The 20,367-nt window shown below is 46.5% G+C and overlaps 1 protein-coding gene across 1 annotated transcript in view; it reads right to left on the bottom strand.

The window, feature by feature from the left end:
• Window positions 1-20,367, bottom strand: part of LOC146867982 (dual specificity protein phosphatase 13B-like) — a 99,068-nt gene that overhangs the window by 53,801 nt on the left and 24,900 nt on the right. The window lies entirely within an intron of this gene.

Here is a 20,367-nt window from a genome sequence, read left to right on the forward strand (position 1 = left end):
GAAATGTTAGAACCTGAATCAAAGAGCATCTTATGTTACACTCGTTTACAAGAACAGCATCAACAGGACCTTTACACTTGTTTTTTTCATTTGGTTTCCTTATCTCCCCACAGTGCAAGTCATCATGTTTGTATTCAGAGTCGTCATTTTCAAAGAAAACTTGTTTGACACGTTTACTTGACTTAATCTTCTTGGCTCTACAAGCCTTGGCTATGTGTCCAACCTTTCCGCAATTGAGACATTTGGAGGACAGTGCAGGACAAGACTTGTCGTTGGCCAGATGACCAAGTAGGTCACAACGGTATCATTTGACTCTAATTTTCTCCTTTGGTCTGGAAGTAGCGGAAAGTTATTAGAAAAGTGTGTTTTCCGAACAGGTTCACTTTGTTTCCAAAGAGGTTTCACTGGATTTTTGTTTATAATATGAACGTTCTCTTCCGAGACACCATTCTCTTTTTTAAGTACTTCCACTCAAGCTAAAGAATGTTCGATCCTCTAAGCTAAGACGATCACCTCATAAAGTTTTGGATCATCTTTTTGCCAACGTTCATCTTTTATTTTTTCAACGTTGCAACCAAGCATGAACTGGTCACGTATGCGTTCCTCTAATGACCCTTCAAATTTGCAAGTTGCTCCAAATTCAGACTCATCTGATTTTTGTACACGTTTACCAAAGTGATAGAGTTCTAATATGATACTTAGTTTTAGGAGATAATGTTTATCAAGTTTTTTTAGACAAATTTCAAACTCATTAATATTGTCAGATTCGTCATCATTTAAGTCCGTAAGATGTTCGAACACATCTTGGCCTTCTGACTCTAAACAGTGTAATAATAGGGCAGATTTTCTCTCCGCACTTAACGACACACCACAGACCCTAGCATAATTAAGAAATACCTTTTTCCATTTTGTCCATCCCAAAGGTGGGTCACCAGGATTTGAGAGAAAGAAGGGTGGAGGTGTTACATTTTGCATGTTGAAGAACAATATAAACAGGTTATACCTTATTGCCTTAAATTGTGGAAGATTCGAGAGCTATCTGGCAGACCGTATCACTACGGTTTCTGTGGACGGAATCGTCTCCTGCTCATATCCAGTAACAGTGGGGGTCCCGCAGGGCTCTATTCTCAGCCCTATGCTTTTTAACGTATATTTAACACCTCTAGCTGATATCATCAGGTCCTATGGTTTTGACACGCTATCGTATGCCGATGACACCCAGCTGCTAGTGACCTGTGACCCTGACCAGTCTGATGTTCAAACCCGTTTGAAGAGCTGCCTGATTCGTGTCAATGAATGGATGAACCTAAATAGGCTCCAACTGAACGGTGGGAAGACGGAGGTAATTTTATTTGGGAAAGCCGAACAGCTCTGGACTAGCGCTTGGTGGCCATCAGAGCTGGGCACCTGTCCCTCTCCCAAGCTCGTAGTCCGCAACCTAGGCATCATGATTGATAACTCTTTGTCCTTGAAGACCCATATAAATCAAGTGCTTGGGACCTGTTTTGGGATTATGCGTATGCTACGTAAGATCTTTAAATGGCTACCCATAGAAGCAAGGAAACCCTTGGTCCAGGGTCTTATCATTAGTCACCTGGACTATGGAAATGCCCTGTTCACCGCACTCAACCAGGATTTAATTTCCAAACTTCAAATCCTTCAGAATACGGCCGCAAGACTTGTTCTGAATCTTCCCTCCCGCACCCCCTCTGCCCCTACCCTAAAAACTTTGCATTGGCTCTCGATTGGCCAAAGAGGTAGTTTCAAACTCCTAAGTCTCACGCATAAGATAATGCACGGCACTGGACCACTATACTTGGCAAAAAAACTTCAATGGTATGTCCCTGGACGCCCTCTGCGGTCTAGCTCCAGACTTTTCCTTGTCCAACCTCGCATCCGGACAGTCCGCAATGGAGGTCGATCCTTTTCATACTTAGCCCCTTTGCTATGGAATAAACTTCCATTAGATCTGCTTTCTATACCTGACCATTTACTCTTTCGTAGAAAGTTGAAAACTTGGCTTTTTTCTCAATAAATGCTGTTACATGAGCACTTTCAGTCACACCTGGTTTCTTTGTCTTGGTTGCTAGCGCCATGAGACCTTTGGTGATTTGTGCGCTATACAAAAATCTTTGACATTTGACATTTGACATTAGCTTTTAAAACATAGAGAACGTAGATAATATGATATATTAACTTGTAAATAATTGAATAAACAGAAATACGAGTGAATTATAAATTAGCTGTGAGTAAAACATGAAGTAATCTGAAATTAAACTTTGTGCAGTTGCACGTAATAACATTTTTAAATACACATTGCAAAGAGGTAAACTGTGTGCATCAGTGTAGACAGGTGATAATAAATGTTTAAGGACAGAAACTTCTCACATTTTTAAAGCTGTGTGCATCAGCGAAATTTAAACATTAGTATTAATGCACATAAAATTTTTTTTCCTTGAGTTGACTGAATGCGTTTGCAGAATATGAGCTTAGAATTGATAAGCTTTCGAACACATATGAGGCATTTCTTTTAAACTTGAACAAATATGAGGCTGTGTGCATCAGCGAGCCATAAACTGTAGGACTGATGCACAAAATAGTTAAATAAATGTAGCTGTGCGTTATCAGCGTAGAATGCACCAATACGCAATTGCAGTAAATTAAGGTTGCTTAAACGTTGAAAGTTTGCGAGCACGTTCTTTTGAAGAAGGCGAATGAACGCGACGTGCTGCTAAGCTTTGTTAAAGACACATTCTTCAGAGGACGCGCGTCGAGTTGTTTCCTTGGAGACAAACAGCACACTTCTCTGACGTGTGCTGTCTGTTACGTTACGTCTGGCTTTCACTGGATTCAAGGAATGCAGAGGCTCGAGCAGACGAACTGAAGCGTGATTTAATTCGAAAGACGCAGTTAGGAAGCGCGTCGTCAAAAGTAATAAGAGTTGCTCTGTTTTACTGTTGCACAGCAAAATAAAAGTAAGCAACTCTGTACGCAACGCTCGAGTGGTTTAAAAAAAAATTAAGTCACAGTCGCATTGCTGGCTTTAAACAAAGTTAGAGACAGAGTACAGTAGAAAGGCTGAAAAGCGCTTTAAAGGTGGCACAGTACCATTTCAGTTCAAACAAATGAACTTATCTTCTGTGTTAGGACGCTCGATGAAGAAGGAGATTCCATGAAATCAGATGAGTCTTCTTGTGAGATGTGAAGTCTTCTCTCTTGCCTCGTGGGGTCGTCCACTTCCAATCGTCGCCAGTGTAATAAAGTGCAATGGAAAGGAGGTTGATAATAAGATCTTCTTCTTTATTTCAGGATCAGGATCAAGTAGAGAAAGCGTCCAATCCACAGGACACACAGCAGTAACTGAAACTCTAGAGAACTTGGGGGCATATCACCAACAACCGGCGATAATTATCGCTAAACGCACTTAGCGCTAGGTTAATTATCGCCAGCTATCGCTGGTTTCTATCGCTTAGATAGCGCGCCATCAGCGACGCTTATCTCAAAAGCGATGGAAATACCAGCGATAGCTACATATTGTGCGATTATCGCTGGAAATCCAGCGATAATCGTACAACGATCGACAAAATGCTGGTGATAGGGAAGGGCAGACTTAACCATTATATCCACCTTCCACTGGATATAAAGGCTAAGTCAGATTAAAAGCAGGCATAAGAAAAGTAGCAATAAGTGCGGTTAGCACTACTTTTCTTATCGCCATGCCAGTTAGCGGGAGGTTTGATAATAGGAGAAATGTCGGTTAGCGACATTTCTCCCGTTATTTTGGGGGAGGAACGCCCACTTTGCATCTCATTAGAGATGCACAGCTGGGCGTTCAGGGAAAGGGTGAAAATGCATGGAAACATGTGCTAACTTGTCCATGCTGATAGGGCGTTAAGATTATCGCCGCTTTAGCATCAAAAAGTGCCGCTAAAGCGGCGATAATGCCCTTGATGATATGCCCCCTGGTAGCTAGGCACCGAATACATTTTACATTCTAAAGCTGACTGGAAGTTACACATATTAACTAGATAAAGAACAACAGGTGCATACAAAACATTAACACAGGTAAATACCACACTTGGGTCTTAAATGCTGCCTTCCAATTGGTTTTAGGCTTGTTAGTCCCTCCTTATGACAGCCATGTGGTCATTTGTGTCCATCCATCGCTACTGGCCCGGTTGTCCGATTGTTGCACAGCACTATGAGCCATATTATCAAGAATGGCAATAACATTATCGCCGGTTTAGCGGCAAAAAACTGCAGCTAAAGCTGGTTTGGCGGCAGAAAACTGCCGCTAAAGCGGCGATAAGGCCGTTAAACCGGCGATAGTGTTATCGCCGTTCTTGATAATATGGCCCTACTTTCTTCCCGTGCCCCCCCCTCCCGCAGTCCGTGCCTTCTCGCCAGCCCCACACCCCTACCCGTTGTTCGTGCCTTGTCGCCAGCCGGCACTCCCGTTTGCAATGCAATAGGCCTCGCGTAAATGCAAGTCCTAATGGATTGCAAATGCTTGTTTGTAATGAGTTTCTCCTGCTGCAGGCAGGACGACGTGCCCAGCTGGGACAATGGCGGCTGCTTGTTTTATTTAGGATTTCTGCCCTGCAGCGTAGCAGGTAGTGCTACAGTGAGAGTGGGCAATGCCGCTGACCGAGGCACCCACAGGGGGTCACTAGAGAGGTCAGCGCTCTAGTGTCGCTTGGGCACCCTACACCCCCCCGCCCCCTACTTCCTGCCTGGTCGTGATGCGAGGGGCGTCACTTCCTGGGCATCTTGGGGGAGGGTATATATCCCTTCCCCACCATGTTGGCGACCTCTTTGTTCGCCGTGCACGCCGTCTGGTCGGTCGTCTCCCGCCGTCCTGCCTCACGCTGAACTTCACGCCTTCTGAGGGAGCTGCAAGTGAGGGTGAGTCGTCTGTCCCCCCCATGCCTTTTCGGTGTAGGCGCTGCCCGGCTTTTGCTGGACTTGTGATGCCTATGAGGGGGGGCAGATTTAGGAGCTCCACGGGTACTTGGTTAGGCTCCCTGGTTCTGCGGCGCGGTGCGGTGCGGTATAGTCTACGGGAGTCAGCGGGCGGCCGTAAATTCAGCGTTCTTGGTGTGCATTTATCTATTCAGTCTCCGATGGTGCAGGTTCAATCCCCTGGTCTTTGGCCGCCGAGGCAGCCGCCCCTAAGTGTGGTGCGGTGTGGGGTCAGGAATAGATCCACATGTGGGGGTGTTCACCACCCAAATGTGCAGCCTTGTTCGGTGCGACTTGGACCGGGCGCTAGCCTGCATGCCGGTCCCGGCTGGGCTGGGGCACAAGTGTTGCTTGCCCGTTCGGGCCTGGGGCGAGTTGAGCACTCTGAGCACTTGGACCGGAAAGAGCACGGGGGTCCGGTCGGATAGGGCGCGCCGTCCGGATCTGTTTCCGTTGTTGGGAAACTAGGAAACCAGCCTCATCCCATTTGATTTATGGCAGCGGGGCTAAGCTGGCCGTAGTTTCCTTTGCAGCGCTGCCTTATATTCCAGACACCAACTGTTGCCACCGGAGGGCAGTGGGCGCATACTAAAGTGTAGCCTTTGCCTGCCCTTCAGGGTGGCAATTTAAGGAACGATCCACGTGGCATATGAGCAATCGTTAGGGCCGTTGCAATTTTATGCAGGGTGTGTTTGCCGTTCCGCCCGCTTCCAAGTGATGCTCGGTCCATCAGCAGCAATATTTTCGCCCGGCATCGGCACCCACAGGGGTTTAGACATTATGTTGTAAGGGGCAGCTGGCGGGGCTGTAGGCCCGATGCGGGGTGGCCCAGTTTGCCCGTTCCTCCCCCCATGGCCCCACATTTACAGTCCTTTTAGATCGGAACCGCCTCAGCTTTCATCCCTGGGAGCCACCGGGGATTTACCAAACCTGTGGGTGAGGGCGCTGAGGCTGGACAGTGGCCCCACGGTCTGGTAATTCAAGGGGCAGCTGGTCCACGTGGGTCCTCAGCTGACCCCTTCTCTTGGTGACCAGCCAGTGATAAACAGCAGGGGGTAAATAATTGGCCTTGTTGCTGAGGCCCGCTTTGTTGAATCTCTGGTTAGCACAGAGGTTCTCCCTATGTACGATGACCCAGCGGTGCGTTGCTGCACAGGAAGCGAGGGGCTTTGTGGCGGTATGCGGGGTCGGATCTAGCAGAGGTTGCTCTTCCAAGCAATTTGGAGTTCGATCTGTGCTGAAGGTGTAACACCTCGAAAGACCCTTCCTTGGGCGTAAATCAAATCAACTATTGGCATGTGCGTGCATGTAAGTATTCGATTACTGTAGCCAGCCTTATAGCACAATAAACATACCCGCCAAACAAGCAATCCGGTTAGCAATAACTATATTTGTTAACAGCAGCTAATACATTAATAATTAAAAACTATTTTGGCGTCAATTAGGACTTAAAATGTTACTATTCGGAAAATATTAGGGTGTTAAACGTTACTAGCTCTGCGGAAAGGAAGTGGTCTCCAGAGCGCTTCAATAGGCCACATATCACACGTAATCTTCTTCATCGCAGTCTATACTGTCATCCTGACAGGGATATCAAGGGCATGTGTATTCCTGCGGCGAGCCTCGAACAAAATATCTCACGCTAGTTTCATGATGTCATTGCAGAATTGAACGGATTGCCGTGCTTAGTGTAGCTGTTTATTACTACCCCCTAAGCGCTTGGTAAAGTTCATGCGGCCTCAGTCATCCTTTCCTCTCGACGACCTTCCAGGGCTAGATAGCTTGGGTGCAAATAAATTGGCTTCGTCACCGGTATTGGGAAGAGTTTTGCTGCTTAGTTGGCATTTTGCGGCGTGAACAATAAGATGAGCGCGGGATCATTGGGTATATGGCAGTGCATTGCAGTAAGCGTTTTCGTTTACACATCGCACGACCAAGCTGCAATTTAAAACAAACTGCCTCGCAGAGCGAAGAAGAAATAGGGGTTCAACCTGTTTGGCAACTCCTCGTTGCCGCCTTCCTTTCCACGCCGTTTAGACGTGTCCCACACGATACCGCGATACCCGGGAGCAGTGCTGCAGCGGGTCCGCCACTGCACCCCTCCCCCTGTTTTCTTTGCCCCCACCCCTAGTCGTGGTCAGCACATGGCCAACAGGGGAGGGGGTTAAGGGGGATGGAGGCAGTGTTCACCAGGCCAGCGTGCGCGGGTCTGGCCCCGGCCGTGCTGGGCACACGTGTGTGTGTGCTGGGCAGGGGGGAACCAGCGTAAGGCAGTCAGACATAATTGGCCTGTGATTACGATATTGGCTACAATCGGTGTTAATGCAATTTATAGGTCAGGACGTCTCCCCTTTCGGGTCCTGGTGTTCCCTGAGCTGCACGTTTTCAATTGTGCCCTCATTCGCTGGAGTTCTTCCTTTCCACCTTCACGGTAATGGCTTGAGTTTTGGAGTCAGGGGTGCTGCTATTGCGGGGGTCCTCCAGGAATGTTTGTCACATTCCTTCCATGTAGGTCCACGCGTTTCTGTGAATTTTGGCGTGCCGTGCAGGAGTGTGGGAGTGAATTAGAATCAGAAACTCTTTTCCCCTACCAGTACTAAAGACATAAAAATGCTGATTGAAGCAATAATGTTTTCACATGTAAATGCACAGGTGGCATAGGTTCTCAACTGGTGATTAAACAAGTGCACTTCGGAGAGCACTACGGTTCCCAACACACATTGCCCTGCCATGTTTTCAATGTGGGTGCACACGCCGGGCCTTCACGGGCCTCTCTTGTTACGACGCCTGATGGGGTCCGGGTCTGTGGCACTGGAGTGGGGTAGGTGTCCACCGCCATTGCAGACTACGTCTTGGGCCTACTTAAAAAAACAAACAAAAAAAAAAAACATTTAAACATGGAACGCTGCCCACAGTCCAAAAGAGGTTTGTTCTAAGACTGCAACTCTGCCCCCCCCCCAATGTGCATATGTTGGCCATTATCTGAGCACAATGTTATGTAGGGATTGCCACATAAAGGAGCAATTTACAGCCGGTTTGTCCTTTCGTTTGCATGTGTTGGCTCATGGGTGGGGTCCATGGGCCGGGGGTGTGGCAAGTGGCGCCATCTATGGGGTTACTATTCGCCAGGCCTACCAGTAACGGTCACTATGATCCAACTAGTTAGAGCTATGAATTGTATGGCCTATAGACTACCGTACACAGGTATGTTTGTGTAATTACTGATATCGATATGTCTCCCTCATCTTCATTGTTTGATTTTGCTCGCAAGAAAGTGTCAGTCATAGGCCTTTAAATGTCACTCATAGCTGCACTGCTATGATGAAAATGTCACACATAGCAAACTGAAACCTTGCCAACTATGGAGGGGGGCGGCTAGCTCTTGGTTGGCTACGCAACAGAGCTATAATTGTGGCTTATTTATCTGATGCAATTAGAAGCATTGACTAAGCCAAAAGATGGACTTGTTGTAGGTGTAGTGCCCCTATTGTATTTTGTGCCGCAGCAGGGGACTGGAGTCGGTTTTGGGGCTTTAGTTGCAATGTTTGTCCCATTGGCAACTGAGGCTGAGTGGCTTTGGCATTGGCTTATCCTTCTTTGGTGGTTTTGGGCTCCAGACAGGGGGCTCAGCAGTTTGTGTCACGGATTTTAGCCACCGGGTGGCACTGTTCCACTGTTGTGTTTTACATTCGGTTTATGGGTGTGAAAGTTGGCAGGTTGGAGCCTACAGTGGTCTAATTGGGGCAAACTGCAGCCTCAAAGACTAGAGTCATGCGTGATCTGACAGGCCTCTAAGTGTAGCTGCACTATTACAGTATGCAATCAATAAGCTCCAATGCACATAAGAAGGATAGAACACTCACCTTTAATACAGATACTAGAGAGTTTCTATGTTTAGGGAATCAGATGTCGCTGTTCCGAGGTATTAGACGCCTCTTATTAAGACCTAAGAGGCAGACCGCAATACAAGCCAGAGGCTGTCTATATAAGTGACAGGTAGTGACACCTGGCTGCGTTCAACATGCTGTCAAAATAATCAGCACCCTTGGAGCACCTACTTACCTTCTTTGGAGTGCTTCTGGATTGGGGGAAGGGGAGGGACGCTGCTTGTCAAATCATGTTCGCGTGTCCTTTGCAGAAACTGTTTTTTCCTTCAAGTGCTGCAATGGCCTACTAGGTGTAAAGTACAGCATCAAGTTTACTTGTGCTAAATTTGACCAAGCGGCTTCTGGTGTGCCACACCGTTGCTTAATTGTTACACCAGCGCTTGGGACAGTTCGCCACTGCTTGGCGCTGTCTGTCTATTTTTTTAGATGACCACAACAGGCACGGCATAAGTGGGGGTGATGGGTTAGGTTCGGCCTAGAAGGTATCAAAGGTCTGCCTAGGGGAACCGTTGACCATGATGTTGGCAGGGCAGGTCACAGCATGTCCCCAGTCGCACCCTCGCTCTGGCTCAAGCAGCTACCCTATTATTACGATAATGGAAATCCAGATCAACATGGTGCCATAGGGGTCAACCTTGAAAGCCATTAACTGCAGATTCCATGGCAATGCTCCTATATGCTTTCATAATTTAGTGGCTGGTGCCCTGTTGGTCGCAGTCAGTGCGTCTTACACCTGCAGAGCAGAGGAGAAGTCATCCACATCTGGTGCCATGGGCCCCGTCCAAGTCAAGGGTTCAGACGGTTTTTACAGACTAGGACATGCAGCGGAATTTTTGTAGACAGCTGACAAGAGATGGGTCTTCCTATACATCTATTCCATGGTTGAGTATCCAGGCTAAGGGGTGGCTGAGTGACACTCTGGTGTGGGAAGCGGTCATCCGGCTGGCAGGCAGTCTAGATGAGGGTTTCTAGCTCGGGCCTGTACAAGTATGGGTTCAAGTGCCAGAAGTCGGCACTTGGATACAATTCCACAGGTCTGTGGAGCGGCAGAACAGAAGGGGGCTTGTGTTCGACCTCCTGTTCACATGTTCAGAGCCTGGTAGGTCCACTTAGCATTTCTTCAATCAGAAGTTGATAAAACAAGTACCAGTGAGTGGTACCAATAACCATGTTAGGCAGCGCCTAGATACCATGGGGTGAAGGTATTCAATTAGTCAGAAATGGAATTTTGAAAGGTTTTTTGTTCTCACTAGCACAGGAGCTTTATGAATGGGTGCTGTCTTCCAGCAGTCTGGGAAGATGTGTTTGGAGCACAATTGCCGATCATTACCAGTACAGTTGGCATTTCTATTTCAGATGGGGCAGGTAAAGTTGTGTATGTTTACTCCCTGTCCTCTTATCCAAATACATTGGCTAACCTTTTGGCATGCTGGGATACCGTAGCAAAAGTTGTTATGGGATACATATGCTGGGTGAGGGACGTACTCTAGAAATTGATCTTATGCCCAGGGTCTGTCTGCCTTTGCCACTGGTTAACAGCCCAATGGTGGGAAGTATAATTTTACTTTTACTCTGGAAATTACAACGCAAAGAGAGGCGCTGCGAATTGCTGAGCTGCATTGGGCACGAGGGCCTTTATTCGCAACATCTGCTGGCACCATATAGATGGATACCATGTACTTTGGGTGGGCATCCCTCTGCAACCATGGGTAGGTTTTAGGGCGCTTCAGTAAGACATATTCACCCGCGCTTTAGCCAGGGCAGCAGGCGGGTGGTGGTAGTTGTCATCTAACAAGTGTGCTGCATACGTAAAAGTTTGGTAAACACTGCATTAGAGCCAATTGGTGACAGGGTATTATTAACCTTGGCATTGCCTTTATTCCGGAAAAGGGCAAGTAGTTGCACAAAAGGTTCCCATCTGTTTCCTACAGACTTGCCTGCCCCCTGGGTTATCCTTCTATGGGCTAGAACCTGAGATTGGAAGGGGCATCTTCTGTTACCGGTGTCACAAATACGTTGATAGCCAATGCCGGGGTAGATATACCATGATGGGCATGATTACTACTTGGGTTTTCCCTAAGTTTTGGGGGTCTAACTAGGTTGGAGCTTTTAATCTACAGTCCTTAGGAAGCATCCAGCATTCCTCCAATCCAAGTAAGGGCAGTTGGCGATAGATAAGTAACAGCAAAGAAAGTAACAGACACCGGCTGGTCAGTGACATCGTGCCCCGGGGGCACGCGCGCTTCACAAAAACTGAGAGCTGCAACCAGTAGGGTACCAGGGGGCAATAACCAGTAAATAGGTTGAATTATGTGTCTCTCTGGCCTTCCAGCTGGGTGGAGGCGGTCTCATTGAGGGGTACGCCCAGGTGAAATTGTGTGCTTCTTAAGGTTCTCATGACCAATACGGTTTGTGGTAGCACACCAAGCTGATTGTTTAGGTCATCCTGGGCCGCATTTACACAGCCCAGTAGGAGCACAAACAGCTGGGTGGAGACAGTCCCATTTAGAGGTACGCCTGGGGGGAAATGGTGTGCTCCCTAAGGATCCCATGACCTAGGCGGTGCGTGGCATCTTCTGCATCAAATGTTAGGCACCTTATTACAGACAGTGCGCCCTGTATCGAATCAGACAGATTATCTAAGTGGGTATGCCCAGGGGGCTCCACCAGAGGGAGCTGAGCGGGCGAAATCCCCAGATGGGATAAGGGATGCAGGGCAAGTGCTGGAGGGCAACCTTGCTCATTGTCATAAAACGCCTAGTTATGGACATTCCTGTGCGCCTTCATTTGGCAAGCACAGGGACTGTTCAAAGATTAAGTATAATCCTTCTTGCCATAATAGCCAAAGTAGGCAGGCGGGTGGGGGAGTGGTCACCTAGCAAGTGGGCTGCTGTCCCATAGATGGGGCACGCAGGTGTTCAGGCACACTCGGTGCTAGAAGGACGGCAGCTAGGTGAGATCAGCAAATAGATGGGGCATTGTGAGCCTGGGTGTCGGCATTCACCCAGCCCAGAGTTGCCTTGGGGCTGAGGCAAGTGATGCAGTGGAACTTTCCCGCATGGGGGTGAATAGTTCTTGGCACAACTTCTCAGGCCTGACGGGCCTTTTGTTTCATCAGACACTAGCTGACCCAGGCTAGCGTCAAGGGCTTTTGGATATAGATGGGGTCATCTATAACCAGTAGGGATGGTTCTCTTTCATTTAGATTTGCCGGAGGCTCTAGACAGGAGAGGATGCAGGTAAGGCTATAGCTGTGGTGGGGGGCCGTGGCAGTGACGGGGGCCACCTCCAGAGCTGTGGCGGAGTTACAGGGCGATCTGGAAGCAGGCCGGTACCAAGGGGACCTCTGCGCGGCACCATAGGGGGGTGCCAGAGCCAAATCCGAGGAGCCTCATGGGAGGGTCCTTGAAACCGTGTCGGTGCCCCGCTAGTCCTTTGGGCGGTTGTGGGCCTGAACAGCCGGGGGGGTTTGCTATGCGACGCTCCGCCCTGAAAGGGGCGTGAGTAAGAAGGTACCAACGGTCACGTGATCTGGGAAGAGGATCACTAGTAAGGACAGCACATGCAGGGTTTGCCCCGGTGCTGCCTGGCTCATCAGGTGGCCCAGTTGGTTGCCTGCCGTTGGATCGCCCATAAGATAACCCACCTATTACATAACGGTGTATGTAATAAACCTGCAGCAATTGTACCCAAACAAATAATCTGTGTTGTGTGTTTATTCTTGGGGAAACGTATATATTGTTGGAGGAGTGTAAAAGGATGCCAATGACGATACTATGCCGCTGACCGAGGCACCCACAGGGGGCCACTAGAGAGGTAAGCGCTTTAGTGTCGCCTGGGCACCCTTAACCCCCTCCCCCCCGCCCCCTTTGGGGGCAGGGACTCCGTTTGGAGTCCCCCTACTTCCTGCCTGGTCGTGATGCGAGGGGCGTCACTTCCTGGGCGTTTTGGACTTGGGGGAGGGTATATATCCCTCCCCCACCATGTTGGCGACCTCTTTGTTCGCCGTGCACGCCGTCTCCCTCCCTACCGCTTACCCGGCATGGTAGTGGCAGGAGGGGGGCAGAGAATATTGTAATGTTTTCCTTTTTCGTTGCAGGCAGAGTTACAGGGTGATCTGGAAGCAGGCCGGTACCAAGGGTACCTCTGCGCGGCACCATAGGGGGTGCCAGAGCCAAATCCGAGGAGCCTCATGGGAGGGCCCTTGAAACTGTGTCGGCGCCCGCTAGTCCTTTGGGTGGATGTGGGCCTGAACAACCGGGGGGTTTGCTATGCGACGCTCCGCCCTGAAAGGGGCGTGAGTAAGAAGGTACCAACGGTCACGTGATCTGGGAAGAGGATCACTAGTAAGGGCAGCACAGGCTGGGTTCGCCCCAGTGCTGCCTGGCTCATCAGGCGGCCCAGTTGGTTGCCTGCCCTTGGATCGCCCGTAAGATAACCCACCTATTACATAACGGTGTATTTAATAAACCTGCAGCAATTGTAACCAAATAATCTGTGTTGTGTGTTCATTCTTGGGAAATGTATATATTGTTGGAGGGGTGTAAAAGGATGCCAATGACGATACTATCATTGATAGCCAGTGTTTGCTATCAGATTTGAGGCTGCCGCACTACGCAGCTAAAATGTTTAACCCGTTGGAGAAGATCGGCCAGCCAATGTTGAAGTTCGAGTCTCAGCATCTTTAGCGACGTGGCTCCTCCCCGATGCGGGACTGCACAGGCGCAATGTACTGTATATGCTGCCTGCGACTCCACGGCCACCGCCTGCAGTTGTCAGCACAGTTGATAGGCTACAACAATCAGAACGCAGCTTGTTGTGGTGCGACTCCGGTACGTGGACTCTGCCTCTGTGCTGTACAGGGGCTTTAGTCATCAGGGCGTACAATATCCTGAGAGGGGAGTCGAGTGCACTGACGGACAAAGGCATAGCGAGGTCCGCCCTGGGGCCCGGGAGGGAGAGAGGGGGCTCTGGAGAGTGGACTCACTCTGGTGGCCAGACAAGGTGGGACACCACGGGGTGTAGGACAGGAGCCCACTCTGGCAGACCGCGGCACAGCAAGGGTAGACGCCAAGTCCTGAGGTGGGCAGCGGTCCGTACTCCCGGGCCGTCGTGCAGAGAGGCAGGAGCCCCTGCACACCGAGAGCCGGACCATGAGGAGAGAATAGAACGGGGTCACTAAGAGCAGGTTTGAGGTGAGGGTGGAGAATCGGAACGGTGCAACTTGCAGTGAGTGAGGTGTGTCTCAGGTACACAAACAAACAGAAGGCTGGCAGTGCACAAGGCTATTGTTTTGCTCGTCAGGCTTCTCGGTGGCATTGAGGGTGCAGGCACACTAAGAGTTTCAAGGTGGAGATGTATTTTAAAGATCTCATTGTGAAGGCACGTCAACAGGTTTCAAGGTACGAACATTAGCTATGACTTTATCAGGATGTACGTATCTGGAGATGTTATTGGGTTGTTGTAGTGGTTGTGCCTCTCGTACGGCTCAACATCCTGTGATTCTGGGCAAATCATTGAATCTCCCTGTGAATACCAACAAGCATTTGCAATGATATAGGTCTTGCATTTACGCGAGTTTATGCTATTGACATCGTAAATGACAAAGCCTTTTATTTATGTTTTAAAAACTAAAACAAATAAAAGGCATTGTCATTTACAATGCCATTAGCTCAATCCCGCGTACATGCGAGACCTATTGTATTGCAAATGCTTGTGTTTCCACTTACTTGGACATGGTGGCATGAATCATGAGGGCGTGGGGAGGGAGGCGGGGTTTCAACAGGACAAGTTTCCCTACCCCCTGGAATGTGACACTTGTTCGGGTGATCATGCCGTTGCAGTCTTCCTTCTTCTTAAATTAATGCTCTGTGGCAATAGCCAGGTGTGCAAATCCGCGCTCTACCAGGAAGTTGTTTATATTAGCTTTTTTGACAGGGTGCTCATGGCTGAAAGGCATTGATTAGAGGGATTTGCCTGCACTGCCTTTTTGTGGCATTGATCAACAATCCTGCAGATGAAGTTCGTCTCCCAATGGTCAAAAATCTCTTGCGGAGCAGGCTTGCGCAGCCCTGGATGTAAACCATATGTAGAGGCGGTTATAAATGCATAGGCCTGCGGTGGCCCTCTAGAGAGCTTGAACCTTTTCTGTATGGCCCTTGCAGCTGAGACAGAATGTCTGACACAAATGACTCTGCTCCAGCCTAACCAGCTTTAGACCACCAGTATTATTTTAAGACTTCAACCAAGTCCTTCCATGCTGTTCAGCCTATGGCTTTTGTTGTGATGCAGGATAAAATAAACTGACTCTGCCCAGTCCCGTTAGGCCTCATGGAGAAAATTATATGTTGTGGAAATCACCAAGAATTCTTTGTGTGCATTCTCTTGTGCCACCTCAAACTCTACAGCTTCTTTTACATCTGAACTTGAATTATGCTTAAATGCTGCATGTTTTGGTTAGCTTTTCATTTTTTTCCATATACCTTCTTTAACCAGCAATGGCACTTTTTGCTAGCCACGTCAGAAATTGATGCTGGGTCCAGACCATCATATTGAAGTGGGGCCCTTTGTAGGGAAATTAGACATTTGCATAACTTCCTTTAAAAATAAATAGAAGACAAAAGTGGTACGGTGTTCCTGGGTGGCAAGTTGGCCACCTGGTGAGTACTCAGAGTGGTGGGGAGGTGGGAAATACCTCCTTTCGGAATTAGGACCCTCACACACCCAGCAAGCTAGGTGTCATGCTTCATCATATGGGTCTGCGCCTCGTTGAGCCGGCGCTGCAATGCTCGACTGGCACCCATAAAGGGGCTCTTTATCGGAGATGTTTTGTTCCTTGCCGTATAGGTGCCGTGGGTGTGAGGGGCCTGGTAAGATGTAGATGTGGTGTGTGGGTTAAAACAGGTAAGGGAATCCTCTATAATTATTTTTATTCTGGAGAGGTCACAACCTGATTAAAAAGTAAAAAGAAGAAGGAGGGCGACTATTTTGTTTTAATCTGACAAAAATTACGCTCTACCCGTAGTGGTCAACATGTTTCTCGCCTATAAAATGTCTCTAATAGATCAGTTGGTGATTCCTCAGGACCTAGTGACTAAATGAAAACTATCTACAGTGTGTGGTGTGGTTCTACATACCACTTCTTCTCTCTGTAGGATATTCCCCCGGAGAAAAGCAGCCAACCTCTTAAGGATTCAAGTGCGGCTTCATCAGACTGCAGCGGAGTATATGGACACTCAACGTAGTGTCGCTGCTCCCGCTCAGAGCAGTCCGGCTCACCTACCCGCTCCGCTGCATCAGGAAGGATGAGTGCATTCTCTTGTGCCACCTCAAACTATACAGCTTCTTTTACATCTGAACTTGAATTATGCTTAAATGCTGCATGTTTTGGTTAGCTTTTTATTTTTTTCCATATACCTTCTTTAACCAGCAATGGCACTTTTTGCTAGCCACGTCAGAAATTGATGCGGAGTCCAGACCATAATATTGAAGTGGGGCCCTCTGTAGGGAAATAAGACATTTGCATAACTTCCTTTAAAAATAAATACAAACAATTTTGGGAAAATGATATAAAAATGCGAATCCTTCATGTAGCACTGTGTAGCGCATAAACCTCACAAATGCCTCGAGCAACAGCTGCATGTGTTCTGGCCCTTTTCGTTTGGTTGTAACATTTTGCCACGCATGGCATGCAATTATGCAACATGACTTATGTCATCAATTCAGGAACACTAAATTCCTGCAATTATACCAATTACGCCTGCATAATTTACATTTCTCCCGGGCCTAGACCTTTGTAGGAGAGGAGAACCTGTTTCAAAGTTTACAAATATGTCTTAGGGAAAGAGAAACTCGGGAGATCAGTGTTTGGTGCTATTTACTGCAATCAGAATGTTTGCTCTTTTGTCATTAATAAAAACGGTAGCTTTGATTTTAATTTGTATAAATAAGTATGTTACAGCACAGGTGTGGGTTCTTTCAGAAGGCAAAGGCTCTCTGTTTCCCTCTTTGATATACGCATACCTCACTTTGATAAACGCATACCTCACTTTGATATACGCATACCTCACTGACCGACGAACTGCCCTCTACCTAGCTCTGTGGGTCAACCAGTCAAAAACCTAAGTGATTGGTTTGATGAGGACCTTAGATTCTCCACACAAATAAAGAAACTGGCCGGACAGTGTTTTTGTACACTGAAGATTCTCAGGAAGTTTCTGCCCTTGCTACCCAGGGCAGCCAGGGAAATGGTCACTGATTCTTTCACGCCTAGATTACGCCAACGCACTGAATATAGGTCTGCCAGGCTTCCAGCTGAGGAAGCTGCAAGTTGTACAAAATGCGGCAGCCACAGCTCTGCTAAACATCCCCGGAAGAACTAGTGTGAAGCATTATTTGCTTGACCTACACTGACTTTTATATACGCATACCTCCATTTAATAAACGCATACCTCCATTTAATAAACGCATACCTCAATTTGATATACGCATATCTCACTTTGATATATGCATATTTCACTTTGATATACGCATGCTTCACTTTGATATATTCATGCCTCACTTTTATATACAGATAACTCATTTGATATACACTTACCTCATTTTGATATACTCATATCTCACTTTGAAATATGCATACCTCACTTTGATATATGCATGCCTCATTTTGATATACGCATACCTCATTTTGATATACACATGCCTCATTCTGATATAAGCATACCTCATTTTGATAAACGCATACCTGATTTTCATATACGCATACCACATTTTGAAATACGAATATCTCACCTTGATATATGCATACCTCACTTTGATATACGCATGCCTCACTTTTATATACGCATACCTCATTTTGATACACGCATACCTCATTCTTGATATCCACATATCTCACTTTGATATATGCATATCACACTTTGATATACATATGCTTCTTTTTAGGCAACATCTTCGTTCTACGGTTGAGACCGACACACAGCTCTGAACATTGCACTAAGGCTCCTAGCTTTCAATCTCACTGCGGGCTGGGGGAGGGGTGGATAACTAGTGCTTTTTAGTTTGTAATCCTTAAATGGAATTATCCTTCAAAACACACAATAGCTCTCTCTCGCTCTCTCTCTTCTCACTGCATTTCTCTCTCTCTCTCTCGCTTCCACTTTTTTCTTTTGCTGATCTCCCTTTCCCTTTCTGACTCTCCTTTTTGTTTAAGGCAGAGTCCCGCGCTTATCCTCCTTCCTCCAGAGACATGGAAGACAAACAACAAATTAAACCAGGAATGTACCTTTTAAAATCTGGATAAACAAATATAAGCCTTGACCAAACCCTGGGTCAACATTTTTCCAACGTGATTCATGCAACAGCAAACAGGTGGACTGCAAACAGTACAACTTGTGCAGTAAGTGCAGCTACACACAGGCTGCAAAGAGTGCACGAGTTGTACCAAACGTTTAGTGTAGCTAGACAAACGGAGTGCAGAGACTTCACTCTTTGGTCATGTTCTAGGTACAAGCATATTAGGCTGCTACATGCGATGATTTTGCTCTATTGGGCCAGTGTGTCATCCCAATCCCTTCCCATTAGGTTGTCAAGAGCTCCAACACATTTCTAGCCAGACCTAACAAACTTTAATCACATCCAAGATGCCATTTGTGAATTGCTGAGTAGAAACCATGAGTATTTTCTAAAGGCATGGATACTGCATACTGTAGAAATGCTTCTAATGAACAAGGAAAGAAGTGGGAGAGAAATCACAGTTGCACCCTGAGAAAAACTATACAGTCTTTACAAGACCCAGAGTCCAACTACACCTGCTAGGCAGAATTAAACCAAAAATGTTTAGTAGGAGTCACAAACTCTTCTCATGCTACCAAAGGCGAACACGCACCAACTGGGACAGTCCTAGTCAGAACATGGGACAGAGCTCACACAGACAGTCACTCTCTTGACACGTGAGGATGAGAGATGAAGGGTATGGTAAGTTGCTGTCCTCAGCCTGCTCGGTCTTACTTTTCTGTCCTCACACCTCCATGCAAGATTAATATTTTTCCTAGACTCTAGGGACCTTTTCTACTTTACATATGGAGGCATTCTCCTGAACTTCTAGAATTTCCTCCCAGACAACTTCCACTTTCATTATAAGTTGTGATGTATATGTGTGTGTTTGTGTGTGTGTATATATACACATATAATTTTTTTAACTGATGATGCATCTTACATATTAGCATAATTGAAGTTTCTTGTAATTTTTAAGAGTTTTAAAAATGATTTTTCAATATGGCACATCGTCACTTTAGCTATGAAATAGTGTAATAGCAGATGGTGATGATTTTCACTTTTTTATGGGGATATGCACTTTAATATATTTTTTATGCTATCAGCTTGTTTTAAATTAGGACCTCTTCGCATTTAAGTTGAAATATTTGTCCATTTAATGGAAGAAAATATATACGGTCCATTTATTTGTCGGCAATCATACTGTATATGTGAATGATTATATACGCGGATATAAACTTGTTTTTAAATGGCATTTTAACAAACATTTTGTGATCGTATTGAGTACTAAAACTCAAAATGTGAATTTGCCCAAAATATAGTATGTTGTCTATGTCTATTATACAAGTTGGCAGCACTAGCACTTTAAAAATAGGTTTCACTGTCTTAGCCCTGTCATGTGATCAAGGCCGTTCTTCTGGATGAAACGCATCATGGCGGACTGAATTGGTGGAAATAAACATCTTGCACGAACTCTGGGTCTACGCTTGTTTTTTCGGAATTTGGAAGAAAGCTGGAACGAGGCTTTGTGATATATATATATATTATATATAATATAACATAATTTAAGTTGTATTGTATTTGTCCCACGATAATGTGCTGCATAGCTAAACACTTATAGGAACCAAAAGGCGAAACCTATTGGCTATGCCAATGCTTGTTTTTCTAGCGGAGTGTCTGTGGCTCCAGATGATCTCAATCTCTCTCACACTTCAGTCTTTTCCTAGCTCCCCTGTGCTCCATACAGAATTCCCACTAGCTCACCTTAGTTCTCCAGCAGCAGAGTGAGAAGGGTGTGGTATGTGTCTGGAGGTACTTTTTGGAGCAAAGTGCTCCAAATATATTACTAGGGGATGGTATGTAGCACATTGTAATTTACAGACTACACATTTTCCATTGTAATACCTACTAAATTGTCACAGACATACAACTTTACTTTTAAAACTCTATAGTGCACAAATGATAACTTGTGGAAAACGGATTTCAGTGAATATTTTAAAATGTGCGCCTCACCCAGTAATGTCTTAATTCGCTTTGAACATATTAAAATCTTTGTTTCCATCATAATTCAAAATGTGCCTCATTTGTGCTTTACTTGCTGCTAATATATTTTTTAATATGTGTACAGTTCATTTACAGGTATTTAAATTTGTTCTGTGTTAGAAAAAATGACATCCTGCTGCCTTTCATCTAACACTCATTGTGCCCCTGAAAGATTGTCACAAAGTTCACTCCACAAAAAACC

This window comes from Triturus cristatus, chromosome 1_2 (assembly GCF_964204655.1).
Source record: "Triturus cristatus chromosome 1_2, aTriCri1.1, whole genome shotgun sequence".
Classification (NCBI taxonomy): Eukaryota; Metazoa; Chordata; class Amphibia; order Caudata; family Salamandridae; genus Triturus; species Triturus cristatus.